Source organism: Lichenostomus cassidix, chromosome 2 (genome assembly GCF_008360975.1).
Source record: "Lichenostomus cassidix isolate B80296 chromosome 2, HeHo_3.0, whole genome shotgun sequence".
In the NCBI taxonomy this organism is placed as follows: Eukaryota; Metazoa; Chordata; class Aves; order Passeriformes; family Meliphagidae; genus Lichenostomus; species Lichenostomus cassidix.
In genome coordinates, this window is record NC_139482.1 from 28,369,227 (window position 1) to 28,390,617 (window position 21,391).

The 21,391-nt window shown below is 37.6% G+C and overlaps 1 protein-coding gene across 8 annotated transcripts in view; it reads right to left on the bottom strand.

The window, feature by feature from the left end:
- DGKB (diacylglycerol kinase beta) overlaps positions 1-21,391 on the bottom strand; it is a 455,069-nt gene that overhangs the window by 323,510 nt on the left and 110,168 nt on the right. For 4 of the 8 annotated variants that reach the window (XM_085050835.1, XM_085050833.1, XM_085050834.1 and 1 more), the window contains exon 1: positions 9,998-10,284. The exons of 2 other annotated variants lie outside the window; for them this stretch is intronic. The gene's annotated coding sequence lies outside the window, so the exon portion shown is untranslated. Of the gene's footprint in view, positions 1-9,997; positions 10,285-10,461; positions 10,573-10,627; positions 10,706-21,391 lie in introns of those variants that run through there. 2 more of the 8 variants (XM_085050829.1, XM_085050832.1) reach the window with 2 other exon arrangements.

Below are 21,391 nucleotides of genomic sequence, written 5' to 3' on the forward strand. Positions count from 1 at the left end.
CATAGCACCAGTTACAGAGTTCACTTCAGTTGAAGTGAACTATGGTCTAGATAAAAATATTTATCATGTGTTGGACTTCATTCAGATCTAATGTGATCCCAGCTAGGGTTAATCACTTGGTTAGGAACTGTTCCTCTAACTACCACTTCAAAAGTGCAATTCCTGTAAGTAACTAAACTGATAGATGGATTCTGGCAGCTACAAATTTAATCATGTTCACAACTGCAATGAATATTTGCTGGCATATTCAGCATGCAAACAAAAGAAATTTATATAGAAGGTATGCATAATTAAATATACACACCCATGTTCTACATTAACAATGTCCAAGTATTTATGAACTATGCAGCAGAATATTTTCTATTAGGTTAAGATTAGAATATTGGCAAACACAGATAAGCAAAAAAATGTAAACATTTAAAAATATCTCTAGAATCATTTTTTTAAATAATTCTTTAAATGAGTAAATTTATGCAAGAGGTGTGACACATTAGATTGTTGCATATTATTTATCTTTTAAATAATTTTAAGTTCACTATGTATTATTCACAAAGAAAAACAACCCTCTTCCAATGGATTAACAAGTCATTATTCAAGTTGTTATTATTCATTGGTATTATCCATACCAACGAAATACGTACGAGAGACACCATAATGTGTTTAAGGATTGATACAGGAAAAGATTTAGAGAGTTGAAACAGAATTTAGGCATGATAGAGGCACTAAATCCCCCAACAGCCCAACTGTCCTTTCTCTGGGTTGCTAATGCTATCCTCCACTTCCCACTGGAATAGGTACATGTACCTCAGCATTGATCAATCTAAAGTAATGCACATAAAATGACATCCTAGCAATACACTTAAAGTGATGACCAGTGAGCTCATCACTGATGAGTTATGACTCAGGAATAAAATAAAAATTTGGAATTATAATCAGAAAACATCAGATCAGTGCTCGACAGCATTCAAAAATAGAAGCATTCAGAAAAAGAAAATCAGAATAAAACAATTTATTTCATTGTAGAGATCCCTGGTATAGTTGCATTGTGAATAACATGCAAAGCTTTTTGGATATTCAAATTGATTGCAGCAGAACTGGAAAAAGAGGACAAAAAAGATAGAACATAAATAATAAGAGTACACTAGAATTCTTCCACCTTCAAAATGAAACAGGCCTATCTCAGATATCTGTAAAAAAATAAATGTGTACAGAGTGTTGGAGCCTGGAGGAACACTCTGGAAATGCTCAGCGCATTCTTATATTCTTTCCTTGACAATCACTGTTAGGAGACATCATACTAGCCCAGACAGACTTTTATCCAGTAAAGCTATCCTTATGCTTTCAAGACGGATGAAGAATGATCCCATTCCCCTGCCCCACTAATAGAGCCTTGATAAGGATATAAATAAGCCACAATGAACTTTCAGGACAATGTAGAGAATATGACTCCCCCAGAAAAAACAAAAATGAAACGAAACAAAACAGAAAAATCCAGACAAAACTGGTTAATAGTAATTATTTATCTCCAGAGGAAAAAAGAAAAAGAAGAAAAAAAAAAAAAAAAAAGAAGTAAATGCTACAATGTTTACCACACTTTGTATGTGGGTATTCATTTGCCACATATACAACACATACTTCCTACAAACACAGGGGCATACAAACAAAATGTTTTACAGGAAATATATAGTTTTCAAAAATATCTAGATAATGACCAATGGAAATATCCCTTTTTAGTCGTAACTGTGCTTGCTGTCATTTACAGAATCCAACTGCAACTATATTGAGGAATACAATCTGCATTATCAACTCTTCAAAAGAATGCACCTACAGTACACAAGATTCTTCTCCATTATAAACTTAATCACGATATGTAAGGTCTCCATCATGCTATTTACAACCATTTTAAGGTATTCAATAGTATTATGATGCTTTTAAAGTATTAAGACAGAAAGGTTATGCTGGCATGAACTGCCTTTCCGTCCCTCCCCTTCTTCAATTCTATTAGGCTAGCTTAAAAAAGAAATATTAAGTGGAGTTTGTTTTAAATCTGAAGAATCAATGACAACATTGTTGAAGAAAAGGTAAGACTAAGTATTATCTTCTCTTCTTCAACACCCACAGGTTGAAAATCATTACCACTGCTGTTCTGCCTTCAGGTGCTTGATTTTTTAACAGTTTAAATTCTCTCCAAACTTCGTGATTTGCACAAGAAACTTTCCTTTAAACAGCCACACCATTTCCTACATATATGTAAAACATTTAAAGGACTGTACAAGACACTGGTTTAAAGTGTTTGAGACATTTAGGTTATATGAAGAAAGCAGACATACAGGTTTAATGCACCTCTGTAATTGTCACCGTGTCCCTCAAACACAGAATTGGATGAAAATCAATTTTGATATTAACATGTGATAATGATCTACACATGTGATTCATACTCATTTGTTATTATGAAGCAGTTATCAACATACATGTTGATATGAAAACACAAGACTGTTGGAGGTTGGGCTCAGCAACAAAATCTTATATTGGGATATATGCGTCAAGTTCCCTGGCGAGGAACGGCATTTAATTTCTTCATGGGTTAATAATTTGCTCTCAGCTTAAAAGAGATGGCACCTGCTCTGCCAAATACATATTTGCATTTCCAAAGAATGAGAGCAGTAAACAAGACAAGGGGAGGAGTAATGAAACTTTTCCTGAATAAATTAAAGAACTCTACACAGGGAAGGGTTGAAGCATTTGAATCTGAATGAAAACTGCAGAACATGACAAGAAATATGTACAAGAATTGGAAAACCTTTCCTGCTTGTGATGTTCTCCAGTGAAAACTGGCCAAGAATGTAAATATTGCAAGACAGAGCAGAGCCTGACCAAAATGCAAAACCAAGGAGTTGTAGCTTGTCAGGATACATAGATTTTGATCTGATTTTAGTACAAATAAACAAAGCAAGAATGTCTCAGTTCTACAATTGCTGTCATTAAAAGTTGATGTTCCATTGTAGTTTATTTTTGATTTTGAAAATAATGCTTTTCATTAATTTTCTTTTAAGATGGTAGATGAATTATGGATGAATTACAGAAGCTTTCAAGGTTTCTAGATGCTGAAAGCACTATTCCACCCCCATAGGAGTTGTTATCCTTTTACTTAGGGTCCTGGACTAATCATGCAGAACTCACTGACTCAATACATCATCGTATTAGGATACTGAAAGGGTCATCTCTTCTTTTAGCTGGACAGCATTTTGAGAGTTGCTAATGTAAGATCCACAATGAAAAAAGCTTCATGGAATGACCAGAGTTATCAGGCATGTGCCCTGAACTGAGGTAAGTAAGGTCAGAGGGAATATGGCCTTAACACTGTGGGAGTGCTCTTAAAATATGGCAAATACATTATTATTAGTTTCCTCTACAGCCACCTCCTTGTTAAACTACTGATATATGATAGAGTATGTTCCTGTTAGCTGGAAGAGTGTATTTGTAAGAATCTACAAATTCTTCTGTCAATGACAGACGACCTACCCTGACCTCCTCAGCTCATCAGATCTGAAAAGGAACACATAAAAATTCTTAATAGAGACTTGAACTTGTTCTTGTTCACTGGCTAGGCAACTAGATATAAGTACTGGATCATTCATCACCACCCTGTGTACTGTGCAATACAGGATAGAAAAATATACTGAACATTCATATAAACTGGTTTTGTAGTTTCTGGGTGCATATTTGTAGGAAATAGTCTGTGACAGAATATAAAGCTTTTCTACAAGGAACTATTTTGGATTTACAAAAGCCAATCATCTTGTAACTGAACACAATATTTTACAATGTGAGGAACACAAAATAACCACTCGGCATTTTAAATTTAAAGAGGAAGTAAAGGAATATTCTTATCAGAGTACTACACTGCTTTGAACAAACATCTAACGTTCAAAGCTGGGAAATTCCCCAGGATTCCTCCAGCCAATCTACTTGAATGAAGTAAGTTGTGTCAACAGCACTAAGCCTAACAATGGGCAGGGCAAAGTTTTATATCTCTGTTATATAAGACATCATATTGTTTAGAAAGTTGGAGTTCTTTGACATAGAAGTTGTCAGGCTGTTTAAACACAAACAGCTTCATTGGTGCCTTTAAAGTAAAAACAGGCAAAATGACCATCTGTATTTCCTGAGCAGAAGTAACTGCAGTACTACACAATTTTAAATTTACAACATCATATGAAGATGAACCTTATCATAGATACAGTAGTTTCTCAGTATGCATGACATGTAGAACAAAGTAAACCTAAATGCCTAAGTAAGGCTTCATAGTTTCAAAGTAAATCCAGAATTTTTAGAAAAGTCTGTAATTTTATTTTCCATTAAAAGCATTACTGGAATATTTTATAACAACAATGAATTAATACACAGACTTTTTGATAGAAACACAGTATAGTCATGTTTTTGGGACATGAAGAAAAATAGAAGTGCTCCAGACTACTTGTTTATTTAGATACATTTAAAAATAGGTCCCTTTGATATTTAACTTCTGGTACATGGCCCATTCTAAAGAGCTACTGTTTTAAGGCTATTTTACTTTGTGTTTATATTCAGTAATGCGTGGAGAAGATTTGATACGTTCTTAGGAGTTCAATTTTTCCTTACATTCCTAGTTGAGAAAATACCTAAGGGTATAATTTATCTCACACAAAGACGGATGTCTTAAAATTAGATTTTAAGCTGTGAAAGAGTCACACCAGCCAGGCACCCTTTATAATGAATTGAGAGACCTGGATACATCCAGAATGTGCTTCAACTGACCTATAAAGGATGTTCAACTTAAAATTAAAATTTCCCCCAGCAGGTGCTTTTGACTTTCCATTAGTAATAATAGGAGAGACAGAAGGTAACCAGATGGTATTTAGATATTGAATAGAAGACAGAACTATTAATGTGCATTTTTAACATCTTTAAAAAACTTTTTTTCTAAATGATGACCAAATTATCAAAATCTAAAGAAACAGACAAAGTAAAGATATTGAGTAAAATATTCTAGGGGTGTGTGGAAGTAGCATTCTGGTTACATAAAGGAGATTAATTCAAGTTTTACATTTCTAAACCTAAAACCTTTTCACAGAATTCATTACCTTAGGTTCTTTTAAACTTTAGAAAAAGGTTTTCATTAAAGATTAATCTTGAAGAAAAAAAAAGTGAGCATTATGTTTCCTTTTGCTAGATTAATTAATTCCTGCCTGTAATCACATATTTGTTCAGTCTTCATCTACTTCAGTATCAATTATTTTGCTATAAATGTTCTCTCTTTTTTTTTCTTTATTCTCTTTTTTCCTTCTTCTCTTCTTAAAACCTATTTAGGGCATAATATTGCCTCCCATTCACTTGATTAATTCTTAAATTCATGCAAAAAAACCATGAGAAAATCCACAGTTAAAGAGGCAAAACCAGAAGCAGACCCTTGAGTCTTGGGATGCAGTGGTTCATATTCTTATGTCTAGGCCATAACCTCATAGTCTAGATTTAAAAGAAAATACTACTTTTTCTTTCAGAAGACAAGACAGGAAAACTTGCTGATTTCACACCACCTGAGATTCTTTCCTAGGCTGATACAGCTGCCTTACTATGTGCCTTTCCTCTATTTCACTTAAATTTAGCTTACCAGTCCCCTAAGACCACAAACATACAAATATATGACTGCATGGAAAAGCCACACATACTTCAAGAGTGTTTGGGATTGATTTCAGATCACTTCCAACCTTGAACCAGCGTATAAATCAGAAGTGTCCACCTGGGGACAAATTTAGACCAAAGAGAATTAATTTGACCAGTTGCTTTTACTTTACACAGTATGCTTTAAAAGACAAAGGAGAAAATAATGACATTTCTATTAACTATGTGAGTTCTCCCCATTCCCTGACTAAACCATCAATACATTGGAATGCTTCATGAATATCCACAAGGCAACCCAAAAGGGAAGCAAAGTACCATGTCACAGCAGAAGGCTCACAGATTTAGATGCACCAACATAAGCTTTTGTGAAAATTTTCATCCCATCTCTGTTGAGATTGTTACTACTGCAAGGACTAGAGAGGGAGCTTGTTACTACAACTGCTGAGCAGTAGACAGCTCATTGAACCTCAAATGAAAAAAAAACCCATAACAATTTCAAATCAAGTAATGGAAATGTGGCTGAAAATCAAACTAAAGATAATTAAATGATTCATGGCACTTCTATTAACTAGATATTTCTGCCAGCATACAAAAGTCATTCCTAAAATTCTTAACAGAGAAGAAAGATGTATCTAGGGGTCACTGTAGTCATGGTTTACTGTGGTAAACAACAAACACCTAAAAATAAAAAGCTAATCCATCCCCAAAATTGGAAGTATCATTATAACACTGAACTAGCAAACATGTCTACAACTTTGCTTGTCTGTGTTTTACTTACTTTTAAAAAAATCATTTAGGGCAAAACAATAGTGTCAGAGTTGTACACTTACATTCCAAACTTGTATTAAGGCATAGGACAAGAAATAATTAAAGAGCCTCCAAATACTTACATTTGTTAAGCTTTTAAATTTGTGGCAAACTAACTATATTCCTTCAGGGCTAAACTGCTACAAACATTATTCAAAGAAGTCTTTTATTTTCTTCAGAAACAATTAAAAAATCAAATGTCTTGTACATTGCAAAAAGCTGTTTTACAGGGTGTTTGGGGAGAGTTACTCATCTCAATTCCAACTACCAAAATAAATATTTACTTCTCAACTTCCTAAATTAGCCTAAATACTTTACCTGCATCAGATCATTTCTATCCATAGTAAGAGCATTATTAGTGTACTGAGAACTAGGTCAGGTTGACAAAATCAAGATATCCGTTTCAAAGCTCAAATTTTTAACTTTTTTTCACTCTTTTAGGCAAGGTACTAAAAATAGCTACAAACATCAAACTCTTCTCAGTGAGACCCAGCATGTCACCTCTGCAGCTTTTCAATACTGTGAATTTGCTGGTTTAGCTATAAAAGTAGTCCCCAAAGAGAAACTTATTAATAAAGTACGGTTATGAAAAACTGAAATTATGGACAAGTAATTGCCTTAAGTCTACTATTACTGTTACTAATTATTTCGTGAGTGCCATGGGAAACAATAAACTGACTGAAGAAACTCACAACTGAAGGTCAAGAGATCCTTTACGTGGAATTCTTGTCACAAAAATATTGTTTTTAACCTTTAATACCAGCTTCTATTTATTGAACTGGCTGTGAAATGTTATAATTCCTTGAGAGAAAGACTTAGAACCTGTTCTACACAAGTGTGAAAAAAAAAAAAAAGGGAATTACATCCAGAGCAAGGTGTAGTCCATATTCCTGATTTCTTTTTCACTTGAGGCAACAATGCAAAGCTCAGTTGGGAATTCCTGAGGCAGACTGCAAACTTTGCTTGATAGCAACAAGCTGCAGGGAGCTTTCAGGAGGCCAGCATCCTGTTCTTCCACAGTACTGCACTCTATTGATGTCGTCCAGATTTGACTGGGAAAACTTTATCATAACTTTAAAATAAACATAAATGTCTTTCACAAGTACTTTCTCCTTTGCACAAGTAAAAGTCTGGCTGAAATTCTTTTGATTCAGCACACCAAACTGCAAAACAAGACCAACTGTTTCTGTAACCCACTCCCATCTAATTGTCACTACTCTTCCACAATTCCAGATCACATGGAAACCTTTCATCATCCACTTTTCATAAGGATCCACAACTGTCACCAGGACACAGAATGAGAAGATACACGGTGAATAGCGATACGATGTAAAGTGCTCTTTACAACAAAGTTAACTTTGACAAAGGAAACATCAGAAATAATCAAGGCCTTCAAAAGACTCATTACAATTGTATGCAGAAGGCTTATCAGTATCTAATAAAGGTCATAACAGTTCAAAGAGAATGAAATATCATATATTACCTACACTCAAGGAGCATCTGGACGATGCTCTTAGTCACATAATTTAGTTTTAGGTAGTCCTGTGAGAAGCAGGGAACTGGACTCAATGATCTTTAAGGGTCACTTACAACTTGAGATATTCCATGATTCTATGCTATATGCTATTAGTTTTTATTGCATTAAACATAAAGCATGATTTCAAGGTATTTTCTTTCATTCTATATGTGCCATTCACAAGAACTCAGTGCTGCTGACATACACACACAAAGCAAAAGAAGCCCAGTCCAGCCACCCAGCCTGCTGACTGAAGTTTTCCAGTATTAACCTTTACTCCCAAATGAGCTATTTACACTCTGCTTTACCAAAACGCTGCTCTAACAGGTTTCCTACAACTCTCTTATCATTCTCTTTATTTCTGTTCCAGTGATCTCATTCCATAGGCAAGAGGTACCTAGACCCATCCTATAGTGACACCTCAATGACACTTATTTCCAGAGCAGAAACAGTGCAGAACCTCCTTATAAGTAAAAAAATGGTATCTAGTGCTCTTCAAAACAATTCACTTTATTACTTCCATACTGCATGAACTGTTAAAAACTCTGTTCATGCATTGCTAGTGAACACTGTTCAAGACACCTATAGGTGCTTAGAAAATATTATTTCAGCTGGTACGTTACAATTCATATATATTTCTTCTTCCTGAAAAAAATAAGAAAATGTCTTTTTCATAAACCTGGTGAAGAACATCAACTTCTGATGTCCGCAGGTCCTTAAATTAGATTAACACAATTGGACCCAAATATTTCAAATCCACAGTGTAAAACATATCCCTCTACAAACATTTCAGACTGTTGAATAACTGTTCCAGGTCTTCCCGGCCATGATAAACAACAAAGTCCTTCTACCTTGACAAATGAAGAAGAGATAAGAGAAGCCCCTGGAGGAAAGTGTTACTTTGTGATTGATGCCCCATGTTTGTTGATGCTTGTTCTCCTTCTGTACCAGACACACATTTCAGGCTCTGAGCAATAGTGGATTACCACTTTGGGGAGAAACAAGGGACTTACTTCCTGTCATTTTATCCATAAAGCATAGCACAAGTCCAGTTATTTGGGAATGGATATTAAGTTCTTGGAATGGATTTTTTTTTCCAGATGCATAATAACTTTCTAAATATGCACATCATACCATTCAAGTGCAAACAAAAACTATTACCTTGCTACTTTAGGTCATTTAACCTAAATGGGAGTAGGAAATGTCAAGCAGCTTTTATAAAAACTTGAAAGATTATTTCTTATCCTACAATTACTGGTTTTCCCTATCCTTTTGCATTGCTTTTTTTATTTCATTATAGGATTTTATAAGTTTTCCTTTTTTTTTCCTAAACTTAAATCAACCAGATAAAACTGCTTTTTAAAATTAATTAAGTTCTCCCTAAATTTGTAGAAAAACAGTCAAACAATGAAGAACTGAAGACCCTACAATCTGCTTGTTTAGCTATAGAAAAATAATGCTTCCGATATAGTAATCTGATGGGAAAACCCTTAATCCATCTACAAAACAGGACACTCACAATGAAAAATGCATTTACATTCACTTCCGACAAATAAAACTGTTCTTAAAAAGGAATCAGAACAACACTGGGCTATAAAAAGAACCAAACAAAAACAAACAAAAAACCCAAAACACAATAATGAGCTCGTAACATCAACACAAAGTTTAAGAAGACCAGCCTTTAAAGCCTAAGTTGGCAGCTGCATCTTTTGTTTCCTGCCCACGCTGTGTTCGCATCTACCCTGGATGCCTCAGCACTTCACCGCTCTGAACCCGGCTAGCAGGGGCAGCATCAGGACACGGACTGGGGCTCAGCAAAGTGATAAAGGTCGACGAGGCAAACTGGTAGCAACTAGAAACCAAATGACGCGTCCTGACAAATTCAACACAGCACGGTTAGCTACAACTTTCAGCTTAGCCCCTCCGCTACGCCCAAACACACAGCCGAGCATCACGGCCCCCCCAGTTCCGCGCCTCCGACCACTTCGGCCGCCCAGCGACTCGCGAACTTACTGCAGTGCGATGCGGGCGGAGGGAACGCTCGGCCCTGGGATGAGAGAGAGCCCGGAGCGCTGGGCAGCCGCGGGACCGGCCATCCAGCCGGGCCACCGCCAGCGACGGCGGCGACACCGCCGCCAGCCCCCCCGCCCCGCCCCGCCGCCGGCTGCCGCAGCCCAGCGCGCCCGGCCCGGCCCCGCGGGGTCACCGCCGCCCTCCGCCCCGCTCCTCGCCGCCCTCCGCGGCACAGCGCGGAGCCGGCAGTCGCCCTCCTCTCGGGAACGGGCAGGCGCCTCCGGGCGGCGCGGTTTTAAGCGGCGGTGCGCCAGCACATCTCCCACCCCCTTCCCGGCCGGGCGGCAGGGGGGAGGGGAGAAGCGACACACACAGACACACTCTCACACGCACAGACACACTCTCTCTCACACACACAGAGACGCCCCTGCGCAGCCCCTCCCGCCCCCGCGCAGCTGCGGTACCTGTTGTCCAGCGCCCGCATGCCCCGGGCGCCGCCCGCCGACTCCGCGCCCGCTCCGCGCTGGGGCGACGGTGCGGCAAGACCCGCGCACCGCTCCGCAAAGCTCCGCTTCCCCTTCTCCAGCCGCTCCCCGGCGCCGAGAGGCGCTGAGCCCGCGCAACACTTACCCAAAGTTTACAGGGTCTCCCCGCCGGCGGCGACCGCCCGGGGCTGCCGGTAGCCCTCCTTCCCGCCCGCTGCGAGGCGCGGGGCTGTGGCAGCGGGGCTGTGGCAGCGGCCGCACCCGCGCAGCCGCGGGGGCACGGAGGAGCGGAGCGCCGCCCGCTCCGCGCACCTGCACGGCGGCTCCGCGCTACCTGCCCGGCCGGGCGCTGCCGCCGGGCGAATGCGGCGGCCCGGAGCGGCTCTCCCACGCAGGTGCGCGGGCACTGCGCCGCCGGAGTCCGCGGCTCAAGGCGCTGGGAGAGGCTGCACCCTCCCTGCCACGACACTGTCCGGTTCTCGGCAGCTGCTGTCCCCCGGCAAGGCCGGCGCAGTGCCCGGCTCGGCGCCCAGGAACCGCTTCAGCAGCTGTCCGCCGTGCCCGGCTCGCCAGCCTCCATCCGGCCGAGGGACCTTGACGAAGCTCGCTCCGCCGAATGCTGCCCTGGACACCCGCTTGCCTCCGCACCTGTTTCGGAACCTCTCTGAGGATAGCAACACCCCGGCTAGGGCCTGTAGCAATCTGCAGATTTACTAGGAAAAGAAAAAATGTGGGGCCAGAGTAGCAGTGGCATGGAAATGAATGCCTTTGTGCCAGTGCCTGCCATTTAGCAGGACACAGCAGTAGGGTGCTGATCAAACTTTCACTGACACGTTCCCGGTGTGTTTAATGAGAGATTTCTAAGCACTACCACCGTTGTCAAACTTCCATCTTCACCAAGTCTTGAGTGGTCAGATAAGCCTCAGAACTTCAGCTGGGAACCTGATTTTTTGTTTAATTATAATGACATTAATTTCTTTTTATATTCACTTTGTTGATATATGGCACTAAAAGACTTTGGCTTTGAAGGGTGTTTTAGTCAATGTAGATGAGATTTAGCATACTGCTAATAATTTTATATAATAAATCCATAGAAGTCTGAAAATACAAAAGATATACCAGCCTTTTTTTTCTTTGGTACTTGTATCTATTTTTCCTTTCTAAAATGTGCATTTAAAGGGTTCAATTTTCATAAGACACAAGTGCTAGAAATTCTTGGAATCCTCTTTATTTTAGGAACCATGCAAAACCTTGCCAGCCTGATTTTGTTTATAGAGATTTTTGGTTTCTTAAAGGAGAATTCCTTAATTCACCTACTGCACTGAACGTGTTTTCCTCACCATAAATGGTACCTGCTCTCTATAAATTAGCTTCTCCACAATGCCGTAAAAGACATTTAAGCGTTTTGAATTAGGACATTTTCAAAACTCATTGACACTCCAACTTTTTGTTTAACAAAAGAATTTGAATATTTAGATGAGCTCCCAGTGTAAAAGTAAAATACAATTTTATGTTATATAATGTAATAAGTACATATTTACACCACATACTCAGTGATACAAAGGCATTCATAAGTAAAATTTCAGTTTTATATAGTTTTGAATGTCTTTAATAAACTCAATAATCTATTGAAAAAATCCATTCAATTCTCTTCCTTTTCACACAAAACCAAAAGAAACAACTACTTTTTTGTAACTTTGGAAAAATATCTTATCAGAGGTTTAGCATCATACACGTTAGCCTTTAAATTCACATCCAGTAGTCAACCTTATAAATATCTTTCCAAACACCAGCTTCAGTATCACATGCTGAGTACTTGCCTTTAGTTCCCCACGTCTAATGTATTGCTTTCCCTTTAAAACACTGATTTCAAGAGGTTCTTTCTTTTCCCAGGGAAGGAATTCAGTCCCTGTGTATTTGAGCCTCAAGTTACTAAATATGGATCAAAACATTGAAATACAGTGAGCAGTTACTTAAGTGTGATAAATCAGTACAACACCAAATTTTATAGGCCTCGCAATAAAATGTTTGATCTCATGGTATGGAGGAGAGAGGGCTGGTTTTGAATCATCATATTGCCTTAAAAATTGCTTTCAAGCACTATCAGTTACACAAGGTTATATAAAAAAATGAAAATTGCTACCAAAACAAATATGTTCACAACTACAAATACATTTTTTTAATGTTATGCATAACTTCCATATATTCACTTAACTTGGGCCTTTACTCTTCTCTTCTGCTGAGTATTAGAACAGGGGCCAACTTCTGTTCCTGTTGAAATGGAAAAGGTCCCACAAGTTCATTTACAGTTTGGAATGACAAGTCCATTGACATTTGTAGCTTTAAAAGTCCAGAGACAAATTTAGAGGTCTTGTGACACAGGAAGAAAAATTAACCCCTTCATTAGACATTCCATTTGCCTTAGGAAAGGAGCAACCCTCACACAGGCAAAAGCCAACTCACTACAGCTGAGCTGTGAAAGATGAATGTAAAAGATGTCAAACTGAAGGACGCTCACATTAAGATTTATTTTTCCACTGGAAAATACTTAGAAGATTGCTATCCACATGCCTAGTTTTAGAAACATTGCTGTATTATGTGCCATTTTGAGAATAGGTAGAGGATGGGGATAGATGGATTATAGATTATGGCTAAGAGCTTCCTCAGCACAGAGCTCAATGGCAGCATTTGTGCCTAGCACATTCACGTAAGCACCTTTGTTCTGGTTTCAATGCAAAGCTCCCTCATCCTGTTCCAGAAGCAGGATGGTGCCCAAACTGAATATGATCCTGTCCTCTTCTCCTTTAATCAAGCTCCTACCAGCTTAAAATATGCACGAAGTTTGTCTCTGAACAGCTCACTCCCTCATAGCAAAGAAAATAACAGATGTCTAGAAGCCACAGCCAGAATTTTAAATATTAAATTTATTATACTATATACTTAGATCTGTGTTTGGATATTTAAATGAATTTTGTTGCTAAGCATGACTTTAGGTTGCTCATTTAATAAAACTATGATAAACTCGGGGCCCTCCATTTTTATATGATTCAGAAAAGAATAAAGCACCAAACTCAAGAATCCTTACAGCGAAAATATTTCTCAGTTTCCAATATGTTTTATTTTCTTTTAATATATTGCAACAATATCAGTCATCTGCAGTTACAGTATATTATTAGTTTTGAAAGAAACAGGGTTCAGCCTTACAAATCCAACTTCAGTGGTGGCATGACTGTACATCACAGGTACAAACTACTGAAAAGCAGTTTGACTCCATGTGAAATCAGCTAAGGTAACAACAAGCTCTATATAAAGAAAACCTTTTCCAGAATATATGGTAACAAGAAACAAATATAGTTAACCAAATTTGTTAAAGAAAAAAATTAGGCTTCTCAAAACTTGATTCATCTAACTTAGAACATTTTTACTGTACATGAAGAGTTTTGGGGAGAAAATGAAATTAAGTGGAAACCCCCTCATCTTTCTTCACAATAATTCTATACTTTGTGTGTTTTCATCAGAAAATGTCTATATACAGTAAGCCTACACTGCTTTCTCCCAGAAACAGCAAATTCACAAGCAATCAGTTATAGGGATCCAAAGAAATCAAACCATTTTGTCAGAAACAAGATCTTCAAGAGATTATGGTGATATAACCATATATGAATTATTGTAGTGATAAGGATATAGCACAGAATAGTATGTATAGTCCACTTGACCCATACAATCATATATTTATTTACACAGTTCAGGATGGGAAGTGAAATACTCAGAGGCATTTCTGGGTCTACTACCACTCACATTACTGGTATTATACATATATATTTATATATATGTGTGTGTGTGTGCGCACACACATATAAAATCTAGGGTAGCTTAAACAAAATAGGTCACAGAGCATACATTTGTACTTGAGAAAATCAAGGACCACCGACAAACTAGAGGAATTCACATTAATCTGCTGAACTATTATTTGTGGGCTTGTTTTCCAGTATACCAAATATTCTAACCAAATATTTAGCTATTCTTTCATTAATGCAATTAAGATTTAAGACTGCATGAGACTAAATTCACACCTGTTGAATTAACACTGGCATACAAGACTATTTGCTTGATTATCCAAGTGCTACAGATCAGTCAGTCTTGCTTCTGCCCTTGGGAGAATCTTAGGCTGACTCCACTTGGAATACATTTTGAGTCATATGAGGGACAGCAGGATGTGTGGGAACAATCTACATGAATTTACTAAGGGTAAATCTAGCCTGATCAATCTGACTGTTCTCTGTGATGTACTGACTGAATATATGGATGAGAGAAGAAAAGTGGATGGTACTTATCTTGGCTTTTGCAAGGCTTTCTATACTTCCACATCCTCCTGTCCAAGCTGGGACATAACAGACTGGATTGGGGGAAACTAGATACGTGTGCAACTGGTTGGATGGCTGGGCTCAGAGGGTAGTGGCTGATGTGCTGTACTCTATCTGAATGCCAACAGCAAGTGTCATTACCCAGGAATATATCTTTACATCCTTAAGGATAAAGGATCTCTCCTTACCTCTTTCTCAGTGACCTGAAGGACACACAGGAGTACTTGTGCTTGATCTGTGCAGGTGAGAGGACTAATTAGCCCCTGCCGAGGGTGACTGCCATCCAGAGGAACCTAGACATGCTGGGGGAAAGGTCTGGCAGGAACCTTAGGAAATTTGATAAGAATAAATGCAAATCCCTGCACGAGGGAAGAAAAAACCTCTGTGATGGAGCCTGGTTGGGGACCAACTCTGTTGAAAAAGGAGTTCAGACAGCAAGCTGAGCATGAGCCTTGAGTTCTGGCAGAAATGAAAGCCAGTGCCATCCTGGGCAATAAAAAGGGGTGTTATTTGCCCTCTCTGATTTCATAGATCACACCTTGAATACTGGATCATAGGATAATTCTGGCTAAAAAGACTCAGAACATCCCTAGTTAGGCTCAAATCTGAGATCAGGCTGAGGGGCTTTATTCAATAGACAGAGACATTATAACTTCTGTGGGCAACCTGATTACTATGGAGCATCCTTATGGCGAAGTTGTTTCTCCATATATCGATTCTGAACCTCTCATTTCCACTTATGCCCATAACCCTATGTCTTCCCACCATGCATAACTATGAAGAGCATATCTCTGCTTTCATTAGACTCCTCATGCATTTAACTCCATGGACTACTGTTAGGTGAACCCAAAGCCTTCGTTTTGCCAGGCTGGACTCTCCTAGATGAGCCAGTGGTTATACAGATTTACATATGGGTGTAACAATACTCATATTACTAAAGACAAAGGCAGAATAGTAGAATACTTTTCAGTGAATTTAAAGCTATTTTTTTTCCTTACAACTTATTGTCATCTTTACCTTCCATGTACATATGCGGTTATTTTTCCCCTCTGTTGTTCCTACTTCAAAGAGGGACCTTGGACAAACCTTCTTATGGCAGTGGGAGGATTTTCAGAGATATGACGGGGCAATAGGTTGGCCAGCTCCTAAAATCTACATGAAAGGTACTATTTGTTTCAACTAGATGCAGGAATGAGCCCTTAGTCACACCAAATGAGAAACATTTGTTCAGTCTGAAAAGATATAATTTAGTTAAAGATTACTTAAGAAGTAGATGTCTAACAGCTCACTCATTCTGCAACTCTAAAATATAAAGACTACTAAGCTCTATACAGATACTATAGTACCTAACTAGGGCAGGAGGTAAGGGGCAAAATGTGCTTACTGTCTATTTCTGGCTGTATTGTTCTAAGAGTAATAGGCATTCTTTTTGCTACATTTCATGAGATATATGTAAATTCAGGATACAAAAAAGAAACATATGGCTAGCAGACATTAAAAAAAAGATATATTTATGTACATATCTCAGATATGCATTTATATTTTGACTTATGATTTTAATACATTAATTACCATATGTATGTTTACTGAATTGTCTCAACACTGTGAAAAAATAGGATATGTCCTTAAACATTTGTTGAATTTTGACAGCTATGGCAGAATCACTATTTAACATTCAATGACCAATGTAATTGTTACAGGAAGGCTTTTTGTTGTAAACTTAGTTCAAGAGCAATTCAAGTGTAATATATTCTCTGGTCGATTTTAGTTATTAAAAGAACTGATAAACAAATTTTTTAAACTTAGATGGTTTTAGTTCATTCACCATAATCGTCTAGTGCAGAGATCATTTATGTCACTAAAATACAAAATGAAAGACGTTGAGGGATTCCTGAGTGTAATGTCTTTCTTCCTCTGTTTTCTAAATTTCTTCTAAATTTTGCTTTGCATGTGTTGGTTATGTTAAACATCATGTGTGCACATGTGCTTCCTGCAGGTAGATCAATGAAAGGGCAACAGTGGGATGTGATGTCTTAAAAAATAAATATGCAGAAGAAATTTCTAAGAATCATCTCCCCGCATTATTTTGGATGAGAAAATCAGAACTGAATTTAGAATAGCTACTTTTCCCTAGATTCATGAATTGACAGAGGTAACATTGAACAGAATGTGTATCTGCCACAGAGGCAGTATAGCAAATTTGCCAATTACAATTTAAAAAGTATTAATACAGACACAGCTGACTAAAGAAATAATGAAGATAAAAACAGGTTTCATTTAATTTAGGAATTTCCATGAAAATGGAAACCATTCACTGTAAACCATAAAAGAAAAAGGCAGCATTTTCCTGGCTGGTGCAGCATAAGGAAAGAGCAGAAAAGAAAAGAAATACGTAGCAAACTAATGGTATTGCCAATTTCCTTACCTTGAAAAAGCACCCTACAAAAAGTCAGTGGCAGAAAAAAAACCAAGGATTATAAGAAATTATTTTAAAGTAGGGTTGAAATAAAAAATTACACATATGCCTGTCATTCACCATATTTGAGTATAACTTGTCATAAAACCATCAAGTCAACTAAAAGAATTCAAAACTTGCATTTCTAACTAGTTAGACCTAACTAACGAATTTGCCCTCTTTTTTTTTCATTAAATGTGTTCAGGAGACAAAATTTTTTGAAAAACAACAGATGGAAAGGGGTATACTAGGTTAGTAAGCTAGATATATATATATAAAACTATATTAGCTTATCTGTAAAAGGAAATTGAAAGAAAATAGTAGGAAGAGAAGAGAGAACTAATTGCATTTAATTATGTTAAAAGAAAGGCTTCCCAGAGGGTTGATGGAATGAATTTGGAAGAATTTCTCCAAAAATGGTTTGTATCAGTGAAATTCAAGTCAGAAAAGTAGAAAAGGTGGGCTGAACAATGAAAAAAAATTAAGAGTACTTTTTCCTCAAGTTAGTAACAATGAAGCCACCAGCACTCTTCAAAAAGAAACTATTAGTAGATTCAAGGCAATTGGAGAAAGAGGAGAAATCAATAGTGGTAAGTACTGACTAGTTAGCACCTACTCTATTTATAGCTCTTAGATCTCAGATTCTTATATAGTTTTTGGTGGAATTTTTGATTTTCCCTTTTCTTCATCTAAGTTTTGTTTTCCTGAAAGATCAGGGATCTATTTAAATCAGTTGAACAACATATTTCATAACAATGTAATAAAGCATATTTTGTTACATCTAAAATAAAGTAGATCTCTAAAGAAGCATACATTTTACTTTTATGTACCTGATGCTGCTGTCTTTGCTTACTGACATATTTTAAAGTATTAATATGTAATATACAAATTGGTGTTGCTCTGCAGATACTTCAAGTAACTCTGTTTTATATACGTTTTGTTAAAATTATTAAATTTTCTATTCTTAATACTTTCTACTATCATTAAAATACTCATGTTTTTTAGTGTTTTGAACATGTATGTAACAGAAACACATTCCACTCACTTCTCTGGGAACAGATTCACATATTCACATTCACAGATCCCAGAGAAGATTTTAAAAATGTATCAATATATTTTTGCCCTTGTATTAATAGTTAAAGCTAAGTTCTCTTCTAGTTGTACTATCACAGATATCAACATAGTTTATTCTAGATATATACCATATAAATAGGAGGAAAATAATGGAAGAGGTTTTTGAGAGCAGCAGGATCCTGTGGGTAAAACACTCAGTGGCAAGCTTAGATAATTTTTCTGTATCCTCTGGTTCGGCTATTGGTCCATTACTTGACTTTGACATCCAGGATCTATGCATGTAAAATCAGCACTATGATTTAAGACTGCAGTTTTTAACATCTTCCCTTAACCCAACAAACCTCAAGTATTCAGTCAGAAAGAAAAAAAAATCCCTGTGTAACTAAAGCTCTACTTTCAAAGATGTCCACAAATTCCTTTTTTTTTTTGGTTGGTATTTAATAGATCAATGCTTAGGCCGCCAGTGGACCATTTTCTTTCATATCCCCTTCAGGGGACTAAATATAATACACATTTCAATCATTCCCACTGTAAATACTCAAGCAAGGTCTGTAGAAACCACAGCAAAATCGATTTTTCACTCAGAAATAATGCCAGAAGGCAAAGAGATTATGTTCCAAAAACTTAGCAGAATCTCAGAATGGTTGAGGTTGGAAGGGAGTTCTGGAGGTCATCTGGCCCAACCTTCCTGGCTCAATCAGCATCACCAAGAGCAGATTGCCCAGGGTTGCCCAGCAGTTAAGTACGTGATCTCAAGTGCTTTGTTCAGATTTTTCTTCCTGAAGGGTCACAAATTTGCAAATCTTCCTTCACAGGAAGATAATTCATCATCTTTCACACCTGTGAATGCCAACCAACACGGAAAAGATGAATTGGACCAAAACGCAGGAAGGGTACTGTACTGATACTCCTACAGAGGGCTAAGAACTTCATTCTACCTTCTGTTTCTTCTGGGTTCCAGGATGCTTTTCCACCTAGGGGGTCTATAAGGCTATGTTTTGAACTGAATTCAATATACAATAAAATTTCTTTAAATCAAAAGAAGTGACAAAAACAGATTCCATCAAGACCAGATTGAATGTTAAATTCTGGCATAGTGGAGGTGACGGCTTTGAACCCCTTCAGAAAATGTTTGGAACAAGTTCTTCTAATTTTGATGTTGTCACTTTCTCATTCTCCTGACATGTTTTAAAAAAGAAATGGTGATGAATTCAAGATTATGTGAATACCTGTTGGAGATGCCCTGAAATATCTCTTCGATAAAGCTGGTTAAAAGACTATGCTATGAATTTGCTTTTGACTCTAGTTCAACTTTTCCATAAGTTACCATGATCTCTCAACTATGAAGACTAGAGCCAATTTTGGTATGTGAATATGTGCAATACTAGGTTTCTAAGTTTTAAAGAACAAGAAACATATTGAATTTAGCATTAAACAGCAAGATGCAAGAACCACATACTTGGAACTTGATCTTAAGTGTTTGCCTAGATAATCTAATCAATCATTTATACTATTTTTACAACAGGATTTTTAACTACTTATATATGTACTATAAGTATATATATATGTATATATGTATATATATATATATGTACTATAAGTATATATACTTATATACTACTTATAGATTGTAATTATCTGGAGCAATGAGTTTCTCTGATATGAATACTTACACAGTGCCAGCTCAATGGAGTAGCAAGTTTGGTTTCATCTCTAGTATAAAGTGAGTCCATGGGACTGTGTATATTCATCTGGCTTACATAAATTCCAACCTTTTGCTGTATGGCAAAGGAAATGTTTGCTTCTTAAAGCTAAATGAAACCAAAATCAGGTAACCAAACAATAAATACAATGCATGCATTTGCTACTGCCTTAATTTCACTTTCTGGGCTAATTTTTTTGCACTCAGATTTTGAGTATACCAACTAATTTAATGCTTCTTCTGTTTTCTGTAATTACTTTAACAGTTTTTATCATATTTTAGTTTTAATAGCTTTGCAATGCTGAGTGTGTTTCAATGTATAACAAACACTCTGATTAGCCCTTCTTTTCAAGACTGTCTTGAATGGAATTACTTCTGTCTGTCTGCTAATATGAATAAACATGCACAGCCTCTCTCAGAACAAAAACCAATCCTGATGCTGAAAATTTTGCTAATTTCTGTCACTTATATATTCAGGCTTATTATCTGGAAACTATCTCCTTGATATTGTACATTTGCATATGCATGAATAGTCATCCACCTGCATACAGCTATTCTTGGTGCAGTGTTTTAGCACTTGTGAGTTGGAATTTCAGACATTATGCACCACTTCTGCTCTTTATTGATTGATCCCTGATTCTTCTCTGGGAGGCTTCACCTGACATAGATACTGAGGAAAGTAGGAGTGGTGGAGAGAAAACGGAGATATCAGCCTGCTCAACAATTCCAAATAGTGCTGCAGCCATCAGAACTGCTATGATATATGGCGTAAGATATATGGAATAAGATATACACAGGGCCTTCTCCAGCTCCTCACCTAAACCACCTTCAGAAAATGGGAACACAGCTTGCCGTTGTCGAAGTTCAACAATCTCCTGTTTTGTTTTATTTGGTTGGTTGGGTTAGGTTTGGTTGTTAATTCTGTGATGGTTATCATAAAGCTACAACTCTTTTTTTTTAGCAATGAGTGTAAATTCAGGCGTTATCCGAATGGTACTCTGCTTTTAGAAACAACTTTCAGCTTTTTAGAAGGGTGACAGAGTATTTAATGAAAAATTTGTTATTTGCAAAGCTCACTTAGTGCTAGAAAATTAAGACTTATTTCAGGGTGAGCAAGTTGGGACTGTTCAGCCTGGAGAAGAGAAGGTTGTGTGGAGACCTCATAGCAACCTTCTAGAATGAATCCAGAATCCAGAATGGGCCTACAGGGAAGAGAGAGAGTGACCCCTAGTCAGAAACTGCAGTGATGGGACAGGGATTAATGGGTGAGATTTGAAAGAGGGGAAATTTAGGTTAGATATTAGGAAGAAATTC